At 38.2% G+C, this 19,528-nt stretch overlaps 1 non-coding gene across 1 annotated transcript; it reads right to left on the bottom strand.

Moving 5' to 3' along the window:
• Positions 1 to 534: 534 nt before the first annotated feature.
• LOC127740857 (small nucleolar RNA R71) lies at positions 535 to 638 on the bottom strand. The gene has a single exon (XR_008001713.1). It is a non-coding gene; the product is annotated as a small nucleolar RNA R71 (small nucleolar RNA).
• Positions 639 to 19,528: the final 18,890 nt, after the last annotated feature.

Here is a 19,528-nt window from a genome sequence, read left to right as displayed (position 1 = left end):
GGGCTATTTCTGGAGTTGAACGCCAGGTTGTAACCTGTTTCTGGCGTTGAACTCTAACTTGTAACCTGTTTCTGGCGCTGAACGCCAGACAGCAACATGGAACTGGCGTTGAACGCCAGTTTACATCGTCTATTTTCACGAAAAGTATGAACTATTATATATTGCTGGAAAGCCCAAGATGTCTACTTTCCTACCCAATTAAGATCGAGCCAATTGGACTCCTGTAGCTCTAAAAAATCCATTCCGAGTGCAAGGAGGTCAGGATCCAACAGCATCAGCAGTCCTTTTTCAGCCTAAATCAGATTTTTGCTCAGCTCCCTCAATTTCAGCCAGAAAATACCTGAAATTACAGAAAAACACACAAACTCATAGTAAAGTACAGAAATATGAATTTTGCCTAAAAACTAATAAAATTATACTAAAAACTAACTAAAACATACTAAAATCTACATGAAACTACCCCCAAAAAGCGTATAAAATATCCGCTCATCAGCGGCCTTCTTGGCTAAGTTCTTTCCTCCTCAAAAGCTGAGCAAGTTTAGAGTGGATGTTCAGACCTTCAAACAAAAAGATGGTGAATCCCTCTATGAAGCTTGGGAAAGATACAAGCAGATGACCAAAAGGTGTCCTTCTGACATGCTTTCTGAATGGACCATTTTGGATATATTCTATTATAGTCTGTCTGAATTCTCTAAGATGTCACTAGACCATTCTACAGGTGGATCCATTCACCTAAAGAAAATGCCTCCAAAAGCTCAAGAACTCATTGACATGGTTGCAAATAACCAATTCATGTATACTTCTGAGAGGAATTCTGTGAGTAATGGGACGCCTCAAAGAAAGCGAGTTCTTGAGATTGATGCTCTGAATGCCATATTGGCTCAGAACAAAATGTTGACTCTGCAAGTCAACATGATTTCTCAAAGTCTGAATGGATGGCAAAATGCATCCAACAGTACTAAAGAGGCATCTTCTGAAAAAGAAGCTTATGATCCTGAGAACCCTGCAATAGCAGAGGTAAATTACATGGTTGAACCTTATGGAAACACCTATAATTCTTCATGGAGAAATCATCCAAATTTCTCATGGAAGGATCAACAAAAGCCTCAATAAGGCTTTAATAATGGTGGAAGAAATAGGCTCAGCAATAGCAAGCCTTTTCCATCACCTTCACAGCAACAGACAGAGAATTCTGAGCAGAGCACTTCTAATTTAGCAAACTTGGTCTCTGATCTATCTAAAGCCACTTTAAGTTTCATGTTAAACAAGGTCCTCCATAAGAAATTTGGAGGCACAAGTGGGCGAGCTGAGTAAGAAAATCACTGAAACTCCTCCTAGTACTCTCCCAAGCAACACTGAAGAGAATCCAAAAAGAGAGTGCAAGGCCATTGACATAATCAACATGGCCGAACCTAGAGAGGAAAGGGAGGACGTGAATCTCAATGAGGAAGACCTCATGGGACGTTTCTCAAGTAAGAAAGAGTTCCCTATTAAGGACCCAAAGGAATCTGAAGGTCATATAGAGACCATAGAGATCCTATTAAACCTCCTTCTGCCATTCATGAGCTCTGAAAACTATTCCTCCTCTGAAGAGGATGAATATGTAACTAGAGAGCAAGTTGCTCAATATCTAGGAGCTATCGTGAAGCTGAATGCCAAGTTGTTTGGTAATGAGACTTGGGAAGGTGAATCTCCCTTGCTCATTAGTGAACTAGATACTTGGGTTCAGCAAACGTTACCTCAAAAGAAACAAGATCCTGGCAAATTTTTAATACCCTGTACCATAGGCACCATGACCTTTGAGAAGGCTCTGTGTGACCTAGGGTCAGGCATAAATCTTATGCCACTCTCTGTAATGGAGAAGCTGGGGATCATTGAGGTACAGCCTGCCATATTCTTATTGCAAATGGCAGACAAGTCAGTAAGACAAGCTTATGGATTGGTAGAGGACGTGTTAGTGAAGGTTGAAGGCCTTTACATCCCTGCTAATTTCATAATCTTAGACACTAGGAAGGAGGAGGAAGAATGCATCATCCTTGGAAGACCTTTCCTAGCCACAGCAGGAGCTGTGATAGATGTTAACAGAGGAGAATTAGTCCTTCAATTGAATGGGGACTACCTTGTGTTTAAGACCCAAGGGTGTTCTTCTTTAACAATGGAGAGGAAGCATGAAAAGCTTCTCTCAATGCAGAGTCAAACAAGGCCCCCACAATCAAACTCTAAGTTTGGTGTTGAGAGGCCACAGCCAAACTCTAAGTTTGGTGTTGAATCTCCACATCCAAACTCTAAGTTTGGTGTTGAATCCCCACATCCATGAGAGCCCACTGTCAAGCTATTGACATTAAAAAAGCACTTATTGGGAGGCAACCCAATTTTTATTTATCTAATTTTATTTTATTTTTATTGTTCTTTTATGTTTTATTAGGTTCATGATCATGTGGAGTCACAAAATAAATACAAAATTAAAAACAGAATAAAAAATAGCAGAAGAAAAAGCACACCCTGGAGGAAGGACTTACTGGCGTTTAAACGCCAGTAAGGAACATCTGGCTGGCGTTCAACGCCAGAACAGAGCATGGATCTGGCGTTGAAAGCCAGAAACAAGCAGCATCCTAGCGGTTAAACGCCAGGAATACACCCTGAGGAGAGCTGGCGCTGAATGCCAGAAACATGCTGTAAATGGGCGTTGAACACCCAAAACAAGCATGAAGCTGGCATTCAATGCCAGAAACAAGCATCAATCTGGCATTGAACGCCAAGATTGCATGCAGGGGGCATTTTACATGCCTCATTGGTGCAGGGATGTAAATCCTTGACACCTCAGGATCTGTGGACCCCACAGGATCCCCACCTACCTCAACTCACCTTCTCTTCTCTTCACACAACCCAATAAACACTCTTCCCCAAAACCCTTCACCAATCACCTCAATCTCTCTTCCCCATCACCTCTTCACCACTCACATCCATCCACTCTTCCCCATAAACCCCACCTACCTTCAAAATTCAAAATCTCTTTCCCACCCAAACCCACCCTAAATAGCCGAACCTATTCCCTCTCCCTTCACTATATAAACCCCTCTATCCTTCTTCATTTTCACACACCACAACCCTCTCTTCTTCACCTTGGCCGAAACCAAACACTTCTCCCTTTCCTCCATATTTTCTTCTTCTTCTTCTTCTTCTTCTTCTTTCTTCTCTTGCTCAAGGGCAAGCAATATTCTAAGTTTGGTGTGGTAAAAGTATAGCTTTTTGTTTTTCTATAACCATTGATGGCACCTAAGGCCAGAGAAACCTCTAGAAAAGGGAAAGGTAAGACAAAAGCTTCCACCTCTGAGTCATGGGAGATGGAGAGATTCATATCCAAAGCCCATCAAGACCACTTCTATGATGTTGTGGCCAAGAAGAAGGTGATCCCCGAGGTCCCTTTCAAACTCAATAAAAATGTGTATCCGGAGATCCGACGTGAGATCCAAAGAAGAGGTTGGGAAGTTCTGACCAACCCCATTCAACAAGTCAGAATCTTAATGGTTCAAGAGTTCTATGCCAATGCATGGATAACTAGGAACCATGATCAAAGTGTGAACTCGAATCCAAAGAATTATCTTACAATGGTTCGGGGGAAATACTTAGATTTTAGTCCGGAAAATGTGTGGTTGGCATTCAACTTGCCCATGATGCAAGGAGATGCACGTCCCTACACTAGAAGGGTCAACTTTGATCAAAGGTTGGACCAAGTCCTTATGGACATATGTGTGGAAGGAGCTCAATGGAAAAGAGACTCCAAAGGCAAGCCGGTTCAATAAGAAGACTGGACCTCAAGCCTGTGGCTAAAGGATGGTTGGAGTTCATCCAACGCTCCATCATTCCCACTAGCAACCGATCCGAAGTTACTGTAGATCAGGCCATCATGATCTATAGCATCATGAATGGAGAGGAAGTAGAAGTTCATGAAGTCATCTCCCTTGAATTCTAAAAAATAGCCGAAAAGTCCTCCACCATGGCAAGGCTAGCTTTTCCTCATTTTATTTGCCATCTATGTTACTTAGCTAGAGTTATCATAGAAGGAGACATCCTCATTGAGGAGGATAAGCCCATCACTAAGAAGAGGATGGAGCAAACAAGAGAGCTCACTCATGGATCCCAAGAGACGCATGAGGAAGCTCATCACCAAGAAATCCCGAAAATGCCTCAAGGGATGCACTTTCCTTCCAACAATTATTGGGAACAACTCAACACTTCCCTAGAAGACTTGAGTTACAATATGGATCAATTAAGGGTGGAACATCAAGAGCACTCCATCATTCTCCATGAAATTAGAGAAGATCAAAGAGCAATGAGGGATGAGCAATAAAGGCAAGGAAGGGACATAGAAGAGCTCAAGGACATCATTGGTTCTTCAAGAAGAAAGCGCCACCATCACTAAGGTGGACTCATTCCTTGTTCTTATTTCTCTATTTTTTTTGGTTTATGCTATATGTTTGTTTATGTTTTGTGTCTCTACTGCATGATCATTAGTATGTAGTAACTATGTCTTAAGGCTATGAATAATTCCATGAATCCTTCACCTCTCTTAAACGAAAAATGTTCCTAATTCAAAAGAACAAGAAGTACATCAGTTTCGAATTTATCATTGAAATTAGTTTAGTTATATTGATGTGGTGACAATACTTTTTTGTTTTCTGAATGAATGCTTGAACAGTGCATATTTTTTATCTTGTTGTTTATGAATGTTAAAATTGTTGGCTCTTGAAAGAATGATGAACAAAGAGAAATGTTATTGATAATCTGAAAAATCATGAAATTGATTCTTGAAGCAAGAAAAAGTAGTGAAAAAGCAAAAGCTTGCGAAAAAAAAGTGGCGAAAAAACAAGAAAAAAATACAGAAAGAAAAAGAAAAAGCAAGCAGAAAAAGCCAATAGCCCTTAAAACCAAAAGGCAAGGGTAAAAAGGATCCAAGGCTTTGAACATCAATGGATAGGAGGGCCTAAGGAAATAAAATCCAGGCCAAAGCGGCCAAATCAAGCTGTGCCTCTAATTGGGGACTTTTAGCAAAGCTGAGTCACAATCTGAAAAGGTTCACCCAGTTATGTGTCTGTGGCATTTATGTATCCGGTGGTAATACTGGAAAACAAAGTGCTTAGGGCCACGGCTAAGACTCATAAAAGTAGCTGTGTTCAAGAATCAACAAACTTAACTAGGAGAACCAATAACACTATCTGAAATTCTAAGTTCCTAAAGATACCAATCATTCTAAACTTCAATGGATAAAGTGAGATGCCAAAACTGTTCAGAAGCAACAAGCTACAAGTCCCGCTCATATAATTAAGAACTAATATTCACTGATATTTTGAGATTTACAGTATATTCTCTTCTTTTTATCCTATTTGATTTTCAGTTACTTGGGGACAAGCAACAATTTAAGTTTGGTGTTGTGATGAGCGGATAATTTATACGCTTTTTGGCATTGTTTTTAGGTAGTTTTTAGGTAGTTTGGTGTTGGGATGTTTTCATTAGTTTTTATGCTAAATTCACATTTCTGGACGATACTATGAGTTTGTGTGTTTTTTTGTGATTTTAGGTAATTTCTGGTTGAAATTGAGGGACCTGAGCAAAACTCTGATAAAAGGCTGACAAAGGACTGCTGATGCTGTTGGATTCTGACCTCCCTACACTCGAAATAGATTTTCTGGAGCTACAGAACTCTAAATGGCGCGCTCTCAACGGCATTGGCAAATAGACATCCAGAGCTTTCTAGCAATATATAATAGTCCATACTTTATTCGAGATTAGATGACGTAAACTGGCGCTCAACACCAGTTCCATGTTGCATTCTGGAGTCAAAAGCCAGAAACACGTCACGAACCAGAGTTGAACGCCAAAAACATGTTACAACTTGGCGTTCAACTCCAAGAGAAGTCTCTGCATGTGTAAAGCTTAAGCTCAGCCCAAGCACACACCAAGTGGGCCCCATAAGTGGATTTTTGTATTAATTACTTAATTCTGTAAACCCTAGTAGCTATTCTAGTATAAATAGGACATTTTACTATTGTATTAGACGTCTTTGATAGTATAGTCTCTTAACTATTCGGTCTTGTGATCATTCATGGGGGCTGGCCATTCGACCATGCCTAGACCACCATCACTTATGTATTTTCAACGGTGGAGTTTCTACACACCATAGATTAAGCGTATGGAGCTCTGCTGTACCTCGAGTTTTAATGCAATTACTACTATTTTCTATTCAATTCAGTTTATTCCTATTCTAAGATATTCGTTGCACTTTAACATGATGAATGTAATGATCTGTGACACTCATTATCATTCTCACCTATGAACGCGTGACTGACAACCACTTCCGTTCTACCTTAGACCGGGCGTATATCTCTTGGATTCCTTAATCAGAATCTTCGTGGTATAAGCTAGAATTGATGGTGGCATTCATGAGAATCCGGAAAGTCTAAACCTTGTCTGTGGTATTCCGAGTAGGATTCAAGGATTGAATGACTGTGATGAGCATCAAAGTCGTGATTGTTGGGCGTGATGACAAACGCAAAAGAATCAAAGGATTCTATTCTGACATGATTGAGAACCGACAGATGATTAGCCGTTCTGTGACAGAGCATTTGGACCATTTTCACTGAGAGGATGGGATGTAGCCATTGACAACGGTGATGCACTACATACAGCTTGCCATGGAAAGGAGTAAGAAGGATTGAAGGAAGGCAGTAGGAAAGCAGAGATCCAACAGAGACAAAACATCTCCATTCACTTATCTGAAATTCTCACCAATGATTTACATAAGTATTTCTATCTTTATTTTCTGTTTATTTATTATTATTATTCGAAAACTCCATAACCACTTATTATCCGCCTAACTGAGATTTACAAGATGACCATAGCTTGCTTCATACCAACAATCTCCGTGGGATCGACCCTTACTCACATAAGGTTTATTACTTGGACAACCCAGTGCACTTGCTAGTTAGTTGTGCGAGGTTGTGAAGAAAGTGTTGAGTTAGTAAATGCGCACACCAAGTTGAATACCATTGTTAGAGATCACAATTTTGCCTACCACTAGACAAGTGGAACGAATTGCTCGAATGGTTGATTCTGATGAGGATGGTCATCAAAATGTAGAAATAAATCCAAAAGATTTGGGGAATAATATCAGGAATGGAAATGATAATATGAATCTTGGTGGAGATATGAATGATGTAGTTCGACATGGTCAGAATGCAAATGAAGTGTTGGCTAGAATGCGGGTTAATCAACGAGGTGAGCATTATCAGGTGACGAGGATCGTCGATGATGTATTTAGTAGAGTCAGAATCGATGTGGGTTTTATAAATCAGTCATATTTTGTTTCCGTATTTCCAGCTATTGTGCAAATGGTAAAAGTGCCTAGGGCTGTAAAAACCCCTAAGATCATAACAAAGTTTGCAGGTGAAGTAGGTGAATCAACTACAGAACATATTACTCGATATATGGTCAAATTAGGCAAATTGACAAATAATAAAAATTTGAAAATGAAATATTTTCCTTCCTCTTTGAAGAAGAATGCTTTTACTTGGTTTTCAAATTTAAGACCCAATTCGATTGCAGCTTGGGAATAGTTGAAAAATACTTTTCATTCTCAATTTTATAGAGGTGAGTTGAATGTGACAATCACGGACTTAGTGGCTTTAAAACATGATGATGGAGAGTCAATTGATTATTTTATGATCCATTTCAAGAATGTCCAAAGTGGATGTTATGTTTCACTTCTTGAAAGTGAGGTAGTGAAGATAGCCACTATGGGATTAGATTTTTATATGCATCGAAAGTTGATTAATGTACATGTACCAGATTTAGCTCATTTGACTAAAAAGGTTCGTCAAGTAGAAATTCTTCAAAAAAGAAAAAGAAAAGTTTATAAATGAGAAAAAGTACAAAATTAAACTTTTTGCTCGAAAAGAAAAAGTGTCATATGTTGAAATGGGATCTTCAAGTGAAGAGTCTGATTTCGAATTTCCTGAAGTTGATTTGGTTGAGTTAAAAAAAGGTCCACCTTACGTTTGCTCTTCTCTTAAGAAAATTGCAAATGTTGAAAAATCTAATGATTTGAAATATAAGAGTGGAAAAAAGTATAGTTTCGATATTTCAATATCGGAACAGATATTTTATGTGTTGGTTAAAGATAAACAATTGATTTTGCAAAAGGCAAGACATTACTGTCAATTAAAGATTTGAAAGGAAAGCCTTATTGTAAATTTCATCAAGCAACTAGCCATTCAACTAATAATTGTGTCCGTTTCATGGACTTGATTCAAGAAGTTATTTTGGAGGGAAGGCTGAAGTTCGATGATGGTAAAAAAGATATGAAGGTTGTCACTGAGCAATTTGATATTGGGGCGAATTTTGCTGAGCCTTATCTTATGGGGATTAACATGGCTGGTTTTACCTCCTATGATTTGACTCTTCTTTAAGAGACTTTGAAACCAATATTCGATCAGTATACCTAGGTGTAGGTGAAGGAATATTGGAATTTTTGATGTAGCAAAAATTGAAGGATCGAGATGTTTACCTATGTCCACGATGTAATGTTGTTTTTGATGTTGAAGCTGCAACAATTTTTGAAAAGGAAAGAATGAAGAAAGAATTAGCTCATAAGGAAGAATAAATTTGTCAAAGACATCATTCTCGAAGGCAAGAAGGTCAAAGTTCTTGAAATCCTCAAGGGAATTTTCCTCCTTCACTAGGTTACTCAGAAGTGTTGGGAGTTCAATGGATTAAAAATTGTTAAGAATTTCGCAGTCAAGATGTGCAATATATACATCAATCTCAAAGAGGTCATCAAGGCCTTAATCGAGACTGTTACCCTTATCATCAAGGTAGGGCCAAAGGAAGTCGAGGTGGAAGATATGTATGTTAAATGGTGTCAGGAAGACGATCGACTTCAATAGACAAGGGGGTAACTCCCTCTTCTCATACACAGATAGTTTTTCCGTCTGACGGGAAAACTCATCCCAAAAGAATTTATTCTCAAGCTAAAATCAAGAAGGAAAAAATCTGTTGTGGTCATTTGGATGAATTTAAGGAAAAAGATGCTGACCTTGATGAGGAATATTTCGATGAAGGAGCTGAAGATATGGTGAGTACTATCCCTATCATACCAACAGAGTATTGGGAGAATATGAGGGAGATTGAGAGAAGATTATGAAGTGGATGATGAAGAGGCTTTTGCCTTTGTATGTGAGGAAGAAGAGTTGGGATGTTTCAAAAAGCTAACTGAAAAGCAAAAGTCATATCTTCGACCACTATACATTACTACTTGTATGAATGGTATATGCATCAACTAGGTATTGGTCAATGGAGGAGCAGTAATCAGTTTGCTGCCAGAAAAAATGTTGATGAAAGTTGGAAAGTACTTCGATGATCTGATTCCTTCTAATATTTCAGTTATTGACTATGGTGGAGTATCGACACCTGCAAAAAGCTTGATAACTTTTCAAATTCAAGTAAGATCATCATCTTGAACTACTATTTTTGTTGTGGTTCCATTAAAGGCTAGTTATAATGCCTTGTTGGGTCGGCATTAGATTCATGGTGTTAGGGCTGTACCTTCGACTGTGCACTAAAGAATCATTCTTTTTTTGATGAAGGAAAAACTGAAGGGATAAAAGCACATTCAAGTCTCTATGTAGAGTAGGTGCATGTTGACTTTAAGGTTTATAATGACAAACTGAAACCACTTAATATTGACAAGATGCTCAATTATTATAATTGTGAAGGCTATTTTTTAACTTTAGAAGGACTTAATGTGAAGCTGTGACATCCAAAGCTTGATTATACACCTACTGGTTAGGAGTGAAGGTCGAGAGTTTGATTGCATATTGCCATGGCTGACAAACAAGATGTATTGAACTATCTATGTTCTTTAAAAAGTTATTTAGATAATTTAAGTGTGTCTCTTGTTAGGAATGATTCTTCTGATGAAGTTGAATCATAAAGTAATTTAAATTCAGTATTTTCAATTCCTAGTACAGTTTCGATTCCTAAATTGAACCTAGTTGTGTTTTAGATGTTACATGTATTCCATTCCTAGGGTTAGTATTATGGACCAGTCTGGTGTCGATATATTTAACGATCTTGGTACCATAAATAATTCGATTACTGACTCAATTAATAATAAAGTTTAATTTTCTTTATATGACTCATTTGATCTTACTTTTGATTGTATCTATGATCTAGAACCTTTAGATTTCGAAAAAACTACAGTTGACGATGCCCATATTGAAAAAGAGTTTGAATCATAAGATCCACTTGAAGAAATTAACTTAGGATTTAATGGTAATTTTAGACCTACTTATATATGCAAAAACCTTAATGAGTAGTTTCGTACGAAGTTGGTTGATTTGTTGGTTGAATACAAAGATTGTTTTGCCTAGGATTATGACGAAATGTCTCGTCTTGATCGTTCTTTAGTTGAACATAGATTGGTGTTAAAACCATTTTTTCGACTGGTGACAGGCACGTCAATGTTTTGCTCCTGAAATTAATCTTAAAATCAAAGAAGAGATTGAAAGGTTAATCAAAGCAAAGTTTTTTAGAAAAGCCCGCTATGTTGATTGGGTATCAAAAGTTATGCCTGTAATGAAAAAGAAAGAAAAACTTTGTGTGTGTATTGATTTTTGTGATTTAAACAATGCTACCTCTAAAGATGAATATTTTATGCTTGTAGCATATTTGTTAATCGATTTGGCAACTGGTAATGAAATTTTAAGTTTCATGGACAACTATTCTGGTTATAGTAAGATTTTTATAGCTGAGGATGATGTATCGAAGACAACCTTTCAATGTCGTAGTGCCTTAGGGACTTATGATTGGATAATGATGTCATTTGATCTGAAGAATGTCGGGGTAACATACTAACGCACTATGAATACTATTTTCCATGAATATATTAGGAAATTTATGGAAGGTTATATCGATGATGTAATGGTAAAATCGAATTTGATGGATCAACGTATTGATTATTTAAGTCAAGCATTCCAAACAATGTGACAAAAAGATTTGAAAATGAATCCTTTGAAGTGTGCATTTGGAGTTTCGGCAAAATTTTTTTTAGGATTTGTGACACAAAAGAAAGGAATTGCTATCGGTCATAATAAAGCCAAGGCAATTATAGACTTGCCACCTCCTTCATCGAAGAAGGAAGTTCGGTCGTTTTTAGGAAAAGTTGACTTTTTGCGACGATTCATTTGTAATTTGTCTAGTCAAACCCGCATTTTCTCGTCTTTAATTAAATTTAAAGATGAATCCCAATATTTGTGGACGAATGAGCATTAACAGGTGTTCAATTTGATTAAAGATTACCTATCGAAAGCACCTGTAATGGCAACAGTCTGCCCTCTTGAACCTTTAAAATTATACGTTGTAACCTCAACAAGTACTATTGCATGTATACTGGCTCAAGATGATGAGGAGGGACTTGAAAGAGTAGTTTATTACTTAAGTTGAGTGTTGACAAATTTCGAGACAAGATATTCTCCTTTTGAGAAATTGTGTCTTTCTCTTTCTTGCATAAAACTAAAGTGATATATGGTTGCAAAAACTATAAAAGTCATTGCACAAACCGATTTGATAAAATACATGTTATCTTACCCAATATTGCAAGATCGATTATGAATATGGATGCTTGCTTTGATAGTATTTGATTTACAATATGTCCCAGCCATTAGAGGATGCTTGTACCAAGACAGCTTTATGTGATCTTGGGGCAAGTATCAATCTGATACCTGCATCTACTATCATAAAGCTTGGCTTGACTCAAGAAGTCAAACCAACCCGAATATGTCTCCAACTTACTGATGGCTCCATTAAAAATCCAGCAGGCGTAATTGAGGACATGATTATCAAGGTTAGGCCATTTGCCTTTCCCACTGACTTTATAGTGCTGGAAATGGAGGAGCACAAGAGTGCAACTCTCATTCTAGGAAGACCTTTCCTAGCAACTAGACGAACCCTCATTGATGTCCAAAAAGGGGAGTTAACTCTAAGACTCAATGAGGATGAGTTTAAGTTGAATGCTGTCAAAGCTATGCAGCATCCAGACACATCAAAAGACTGCATGAGCGTTGATATTATTGACTCCCCAGTGAAAGAGGTCAGTATGACTGAGAGTCTCAAATCAGAGTTAGAGGACATTTTTAAAGATGTTTAGCTTGATCTGGAGGAACCAGAGAAAACCGAAGAAACTCTGAAAACTCCTCAAGAAGAAGAAAAGCCTCCTAAACCCGAGCTCAAACCACTACCACTATCCCTGAAATATGCATTTTTGGGAGAAGATGACACTTTTCCGGTAATCATAAGCTCTGCTTTAGAGCCACGGGAAGAGAAAGCACTAATTCAGGTGCTAAGGACATACAAGACAGCTCTTGGGTGGTCCATAAGTGATCTTAAGGGCATTAGCCTAGCCAGATGCATGCACAAGATCCTATTGGACGATGATGCTAAGCCAGTGGTTCAACCACAGAGGTGGCTGAATCCAGCCATGAAGAAGGTTGTGCAGAAAGAGGTCACTAAGTTACTAGAGGCTGGGATTATTTATCCTATTTCTTATAGCCCCTGGGTCAGCCCTGTCCAAGTTATCCCCAAGAAGGGAGGTATGATAGTGGTTCATAATGAAAGAAATGAACTGGTTCCCACAAGAACAGTTACAGGGTGGCGTATGTATATTGACTATAGAAGGCTCAATACAGCCACTAGAAAGGATCATTTCCCTTTACCATTCATAGACTAGATGTTAGACAGACTAGCAGGTCATCCATACTACTGCTTCTTGGATGTTTATTCAGGTTACAACCAAATTGCAGTAGATCCTCAAGACCAAGAGAAAACAGTATTCACATGTCCATCTGGGGTATTTTCCTACAGAAGGATGCCATTTGGTCTGTGCAATGCACCTGTAACCTTTCAGATGTGCATGCTCTCTATCTTTTCTGATATGGAAGAGAAATTTCTGGAGGTCTTCATGGATGACTTCTCAGTATTTGGAGACTCATTCAGCTCCTATCTTCACCATCTAGCACTTGTTCTACAAAGATGCCAAGAGACTAACCTGATTTTAAATTGGGAGAAATGTTACTTTATGGTGACTGAAGGAATTATTCTTGGGCACATAATTTTGAACAAGGGGATAGAGGTGGATCAAGCTAAAGAAGAGGTAATTGAAAAATTACCACCACCTGCCAATGTTAAGGCAGTCAGAAGCTTTCTGGGGCATGCAGGATTCTATAGGAAGTTTATAAAGGATTTTTCAAAAATTGCAAAATCTCTGAGCAATCTGCTAGCTGCTGATACACCATTTGTCTTTGACACAGAGTGTTTGCAGGCCTTTGAGACTCTGAAAGCTAAGCTGGTCACAGCACCAGTCATTTTTGTACTAGACTGGACATTACCATTCAAACTAATGTGTGATGCCAGTGATCATGCCATTGGTGCAGTATTAGGACAGAGACATGACAAGCTTCTGCATGTCATTTATTATACTAGCCGTGTTTTAAATGAAGTGTAGAAGAATTACACAACCACAGAGAAGGAGTTGCTTGCAGTGGTTTATGCCATTGACAAGTTCAGATCTTATTTAGTATGATCAAAAGTGATTGTGTACACTGACCATGCTACTCTAAAATATCTCCTCACAAAGCAGGATTCAAAACCCAGACTCATAAGATGGGTGTTGCTTTTGTAAGAGTTTGATATAGAAATAAGAGACAGAAAAGGAACAGAAAACCAAGTAGCTGATCACCTGTCCTGGATAGAACCAGTAGCAGGAGCGCCCCCTCCTACTAAGATCTCTGAAACCTTTCCGGATGAGCAACTCTTTGCCATTCAGGAAGTACCGTGGTTTGTAGATATTGCAAACTATAAAGCTGTGAGATTTATACCCAAAGAGTACAGTAAGTAGCAAACAAAAAAATTGGTTTCTGATGCGAAGTACTACCTGTGGGATGAACCATATCTCTTTAAGAGATGTGCAGATGGAATAATCTGTAGATGTGTGCCTAGAGAAGAGGCACAGAAGATCCTATGGCATTGTCATGGATCACAATATGGAGGACATTTTGGAAGTGAACGAACAGCCACAAAAGTTCTCCAATGTGGCTTCTACTGGCCTACTCTCTATAGAGATTCCCAAGAGTTTGTACGTAATTATGACAGTTGCTAGAGAGCTGGTAATCTGCCTCATGGTTATGCTATGCCTTAGCAAGGGATCATAGAGATTGAGTTGTTTGATGTATGGGGTATTGACTTCATGGGGCCTTTCCCACCATCATATTCAAACACATATATTCTAGTGGCATCGGACTATGTATCTAAATAGGTAGAAGCAATTGCAACACCCACTAATGATACTAAGACAGTGCTGGAGTTCCTTCAGAAGCATATCTTCAGCAGGTTTGGTGTTCCTAGGGTACTGATCAGTGATAGAGGCACTCATTTCTACAATAAATAGCTTGACTCTGCTCTGATTCGATATGGAATTAACCACAAAGTGGCAACTCCATATCATCCACAGATAAATGGGCAGGCTGAAGTCTCATATAGAGAACTAAAATGAATCCTAGAACGGACTGTAAATACCTGTAGACAGGATTGGGCAAGAAGTCTGGACGATGCTCTGTGGGCATACAGAACTACATTCAAAACTCCTATAGGAACCTCTCCATACCAGCTTGTGTATGGAAAAGCCTGTCATCTGCCAGTAGAGCTGGAACACAAGGCCTACTGGGCGACTAGGTTCCTAAACCTTGATGCTAAGGTAGCTGGAGAGAAAAGATTACTCCAGTTGAATAAGCTAGAGGAGTTCAGACTCACTGCTTTTGAAAATGCTAAAATTTACATGGAGAAAGCAAAAAGGTGGCATGACAGAAAGCTGTCATCTAGAGTCTTTGAGCCAGGACAGAAGGTTCTGCTGTTTAACTCTAGGCTTAGATTATTCCCTGGGAAATTGAAATTCCGGTGGAAAGGACCATATGTGATTACAAGTGTGTCACCATATGGATATGTAGAGCTTCAAGATATTGACTCTGACAAAAATTTCATTGTTAATGGATAGAGAGTCAAACATTATCTTGAAGGCAATGTTGAGCAAGAGTGCTCAAGACTGAGACTAGATTAAAGTTCAGTAAAGTCCAGTTAAAGACAGTAAAGAAGCGCTTGCTAGAAGGTAACCCAGCCATTAGCAAAAATTAGATGGTTTTGAGTTTATTTAATTTTGTTATTCATGTTTGCTAATACATTTCAGTGAATAATTCAGAAAAATGAAGGTTCAGAACATAAAGTAGAGAAATCAGAGAGAAAAAGAGCTCACTGGCGTTAAAACACCAGTAAAGAGGCATTTTGGGCGTTAAACGCCAAAATGGCTATCATTCTAGGCGTTTAACACTAGTAAAGGTATCATTCTAGGCATTAAACACCAGAATGGGCGGCATTCTGGGTGTTAAACGCTAGAACCAACAGCATCCTGAGCGTTCCGAAAAATGCCCAATAATAAAAAATTTCTGGCGTTAAACACCCAAAATGGCCACCAGATGGGCGTTAAACGCCAGAATGGCTATCATTCTGGGCGTTTAACGCCAGAACAGCAAGGGGGAGGAAATTTCGTTTCCAATTCAATTTTTTTTCAAATTTTGTTATTTTAATTCATAATTTTCTGCATAAAATATTAGAAATATTCTTCTTTCAATTTCCATTTCCAAAAAAATTAATAATCTTATAAAATTTTTTTCTTTTTCAATTCCTTTTCAAAACATTTTTAAAACTCGTTGATCTTTCCATTTTTTTTCCAAATATTTTTCATTCATCCATATTATCTTTTCTTTCTTAGATGCATTAACAAAAATTCAAATTTAACTTCCTCATATTTTTTTCATCTCTTTTAAATTTTAAAATATTATCTTTTTCATATCATGTTTATCTTTTCTCAATCATACCTTTCTATCTTATCTCTTTCTAAAAATTCGAAACCCAATCCTCCCTCCCTTTCAAATATCCATTCAGCCACCCCCATTGACCCATCATTCGAATCCTTCTCTCCCTCTATTCCTCTTCTTTCTTTTATTTTGCTTGAGGACAAGAAAACATCTATGTTTGGTGTGATTTTCCGCGATCACTGAGCTAAAACAGACTGAGATCATGGCCCCTAAAGGAAAATAAACCACTCCAAGAGGCAAGAAAGAAGACAATCCAAAACCACCTTGGATACATGAGAGGTTCTGTACCAAGGAACATGCAGACCATTACTTCAAAATTGTGTGCAGAAGATTAGTGATCCCAAAAGTTAAGTTCAATCTGAAAGAAGACGAATACCCGGAGATCCAAGAGTAGATTCAAAACAGGGGCTGGAAAATTCTGGCTAATCCTGTGATACATGTTGGAAGAAACATGATCCATAATTCTATGCAAATCTGTGGAAGACAAATAAGCAAAGAATGGAGGGAACTGCCTTCCGCACTTTTCGGACTATGGTAAAAGGGAAGGTTATTTACTTCCACCTTGAAAAAGTGAGAGAAGTCCTCAAACTTCCTCAACTACAAGATGATCCAGAATCCTTTAATAGGAGAATGGCTAAAGATAAAAAGCTGGATCAAGTTCTAGAGGACATATGCCTCCCTGGAAACAAGTGGATAACCAATTCAAAAGGTGTCCCAAACGAACTGAAGAGAGGAGATCTCAAACCAGTTGCTAGGGGCTGGCTGGATTTTATTGGGTGTTCTATACTTCCCACCAGTAACTGCTCTGAAGTCACTGTCAAAAGAGCAGTGATGATTTACTGTATTATGCTGGGAAAAGAAGTGGAGGTTCATCAGCTGATTCCTTGTGAAATTTACATATTTGCAAACAAGGAATCCACTGAGGCCAAACTGGCTTACCCAAGCTTGATTAGTCTGTTATGCAAAGATGCAGGGATACAGATAGGTGTGGATGAGTACATCCCAGTTGAACGCCCAATCACCAAAAAAGTAATGGATGGACCTCAAGTTCAAGACAACCCTATCAAGAGGAGGGCGCATGAGCTCCTCCCAGAAATTTCTCAATTTGACTACTGGGCCCGCTTAAAAGCATCTGTCACCAAGCTGCAAGAAGCTATGGATCAACTCAAAGAAGAGCAGCATAATCAAAACAGCATGCTCTGCAAACTACTCAAAGAACAGGAGAAGCAAGCGTGTGAGATACAGGAGCTAAAGTGCCAGAAGTTGTCCCTTGAAGAGCCAGCCATCCCACAGATTGAAGGAGCGCCCCTCTCTCAGAATAAAGGTTGTTGAATCCTAACTCTGTGATAACTTTTGCTATTAGAAACCTATTTTAAGAGTTACATGAGCATTAGTATAAAAGTCATTTATTTTTATTATTCCATAAGTATTAGTAGCATTTAAATTTCCATTCTTCTGTTGCATGAGTAGTACTTTATCTTTATTTTTTTCCAATTTGGGTATAATTTACTCCTCTTATCATCATCAAACATGAATAAAATAGTAGATTTTTTTAGAAGAGCAAGGGTGCAAACATTTCGAGTATATAATAAGAAAAATCCAAATTATTTATATACGGTGGCATTACTTTAGCTCTCTGAATGAATGCATAAACAGTGCATATTTTCTTTATATACTAAAATTTAAGTAATGTTTGGCTCTTGAAAGAATAATGAAAAAAGAAAAATATTATTGATAATCTGAAAAATCATAAAATTGATTCTTGAAGCAAGAAAAAGCAGTGAAAAACACAAAGCTTGCGAAAAAAAAGCAAGCAGAAAAAGCCAATAGCTCTTTAAAACCAAAATGCAAGAGCAAAAAGCCAGTAACCCTTTAAACTAAAAGGCAAGGGTAAAGAGGATCCAAGGCTTTGAGCATCAGTGGATAGGAGGGCCCAAAGGAATAAAATCCTGGCCTAAGCGGCTAAATTAAGTTGTCCTGTTAAAGTGGTGATCTAAAGCAAAAGAGTGTGCTTAAGAACTCTGGGCACCTCTAACTGGGGACTCTAGCAAAGCTGAGTCACAATCTGAAAAGGTTCACCCAGTTATGTGTCTGTGGTATTTATGTAGCCGGTGGTAATTCGGGAAAACAAGATGCTTAGGGTCACGGCCAAGACTCAAAAGTAGCTGTGTTCAAGAATCAACATACTAAACTAGGAGAATCAATAACACTATCTGAATGCCAATCATTCTGAACTTCAAAGGATAAAGTGAGATGCCAAAACTATTCAGAAGCAAAAAGCTATAAGCCCCGCTCATCTAATTTGAATTTGAGCTTCATTAAAGACTCTGAGATTTTATTGCACACTAATCTTCTTTTTATCCTATTTTATTTGTCTAGTTGCTTGGGACAAGCAACAGTTTAAGTTTAGTGTTGTGATGAGCGGATATTTTATATGCTTTTTGGTAGTGTTTTCATATAGTTTTTAGCAAGTTTCATTCACTTTTTGTTATACTTTTATTAATTTTTAGTCAAAAATTACATTTCTGGACTTCACTATGAGTTTGTGTGTTTTTATATAATTTTAGGTATTTTTTGGCTAAAATTGAGGGACCTAAGCAAAAATCTAATTCAGAGGCTGAGAAAGGACTGTAGATCTGTTGGATTCTGACCCTCCTGCACTCGATGTGAATTTTCTAGAGCTACAGAAGCCCAATTGGCGCGGTCTCAATTGCGTTGGAAAGTATACATCTTGGGCTTTCCAGAAATGTATAATAGTTCATACTTTGTCTGAGATTTGATGGCCCAGACTGGTGTTAAACGCCAGCCAGAAACCCTTTTCTGGCGTAAAACGCCAGAACTGGCATACTTCTTGGCGTTAAACGCCCATTTTGGCACCCAGGGTGGCGTTTAACTCCCCTTTGAGGTATATGCACGTGGAATCTTGGAAGCTCAGGCCAAACAAACACCAAGTGGGCCCTAGAAGTAGATTTATGCACTATCTGTACTTAGTTACTCATTTTCTGTAAACCTAAGTTACTAGTTTAGTATAAAAAGTACTTTTAGGGATTCATTTTGTAACTTATGACATTTTACATCTCTTATTGTATCTTCTACGGCATGAGTCTCTAAACTCCATAGGTGAGGGTGAGGAGCTCTGCTGTATTTCAATGGATTAATGCAATTACTACTGTTTTCTATTCAATCACGCTTGTTTCTGTTCTAAGATACTCACTCGTACTTCAATTAGAAGAATGTAATGATCCGTGACACTCGTTATCATTCTCAAATTTATGAACACGTGCCTGACAACCACATCCGTTCTATCTGAGCTCAACGTAGTCATTGGGCGATAACTTGAGTGCGTATCTCTTGGGTTTCTAATCCACAAGTTTGACTTGCATCTCCTGACAAAAGTGCATTTAAACTTGTGAGATCAGAAACTTCGTGGTAGAGGCTAGAACCAATTGGTAACATTCCTGAGATCCAGAAAGTCTAAACCTTGTCTGTGGTATTCCGAGTAGGATCTGGGATGGGAATAACTGAGTATATCTCAGTTGAGCGGCCAATCA

The sequence above is a fragment of the Arachis duranensis genome, chromosome 7, assembly GCF_000817695.3.
Source record: "Arachis duranensis cultivar V14167 chromosome 7, aradu.V14167.gnm2.J7QH, whole genome shotgun sequence".
In the NCBI taxonomy this organism is placed as follows: Eukaryota; Viridiplantae; Streptophyta; class Magnoliopsida; order Fabales; family Fabaceae; genus Arachis; species Arachis duranensis.
The sequence above is the reverse complement of the archived record's forward strand: the minus strand, read 5'-3'. Positions and strand labels throughout refer to the sequence as shown.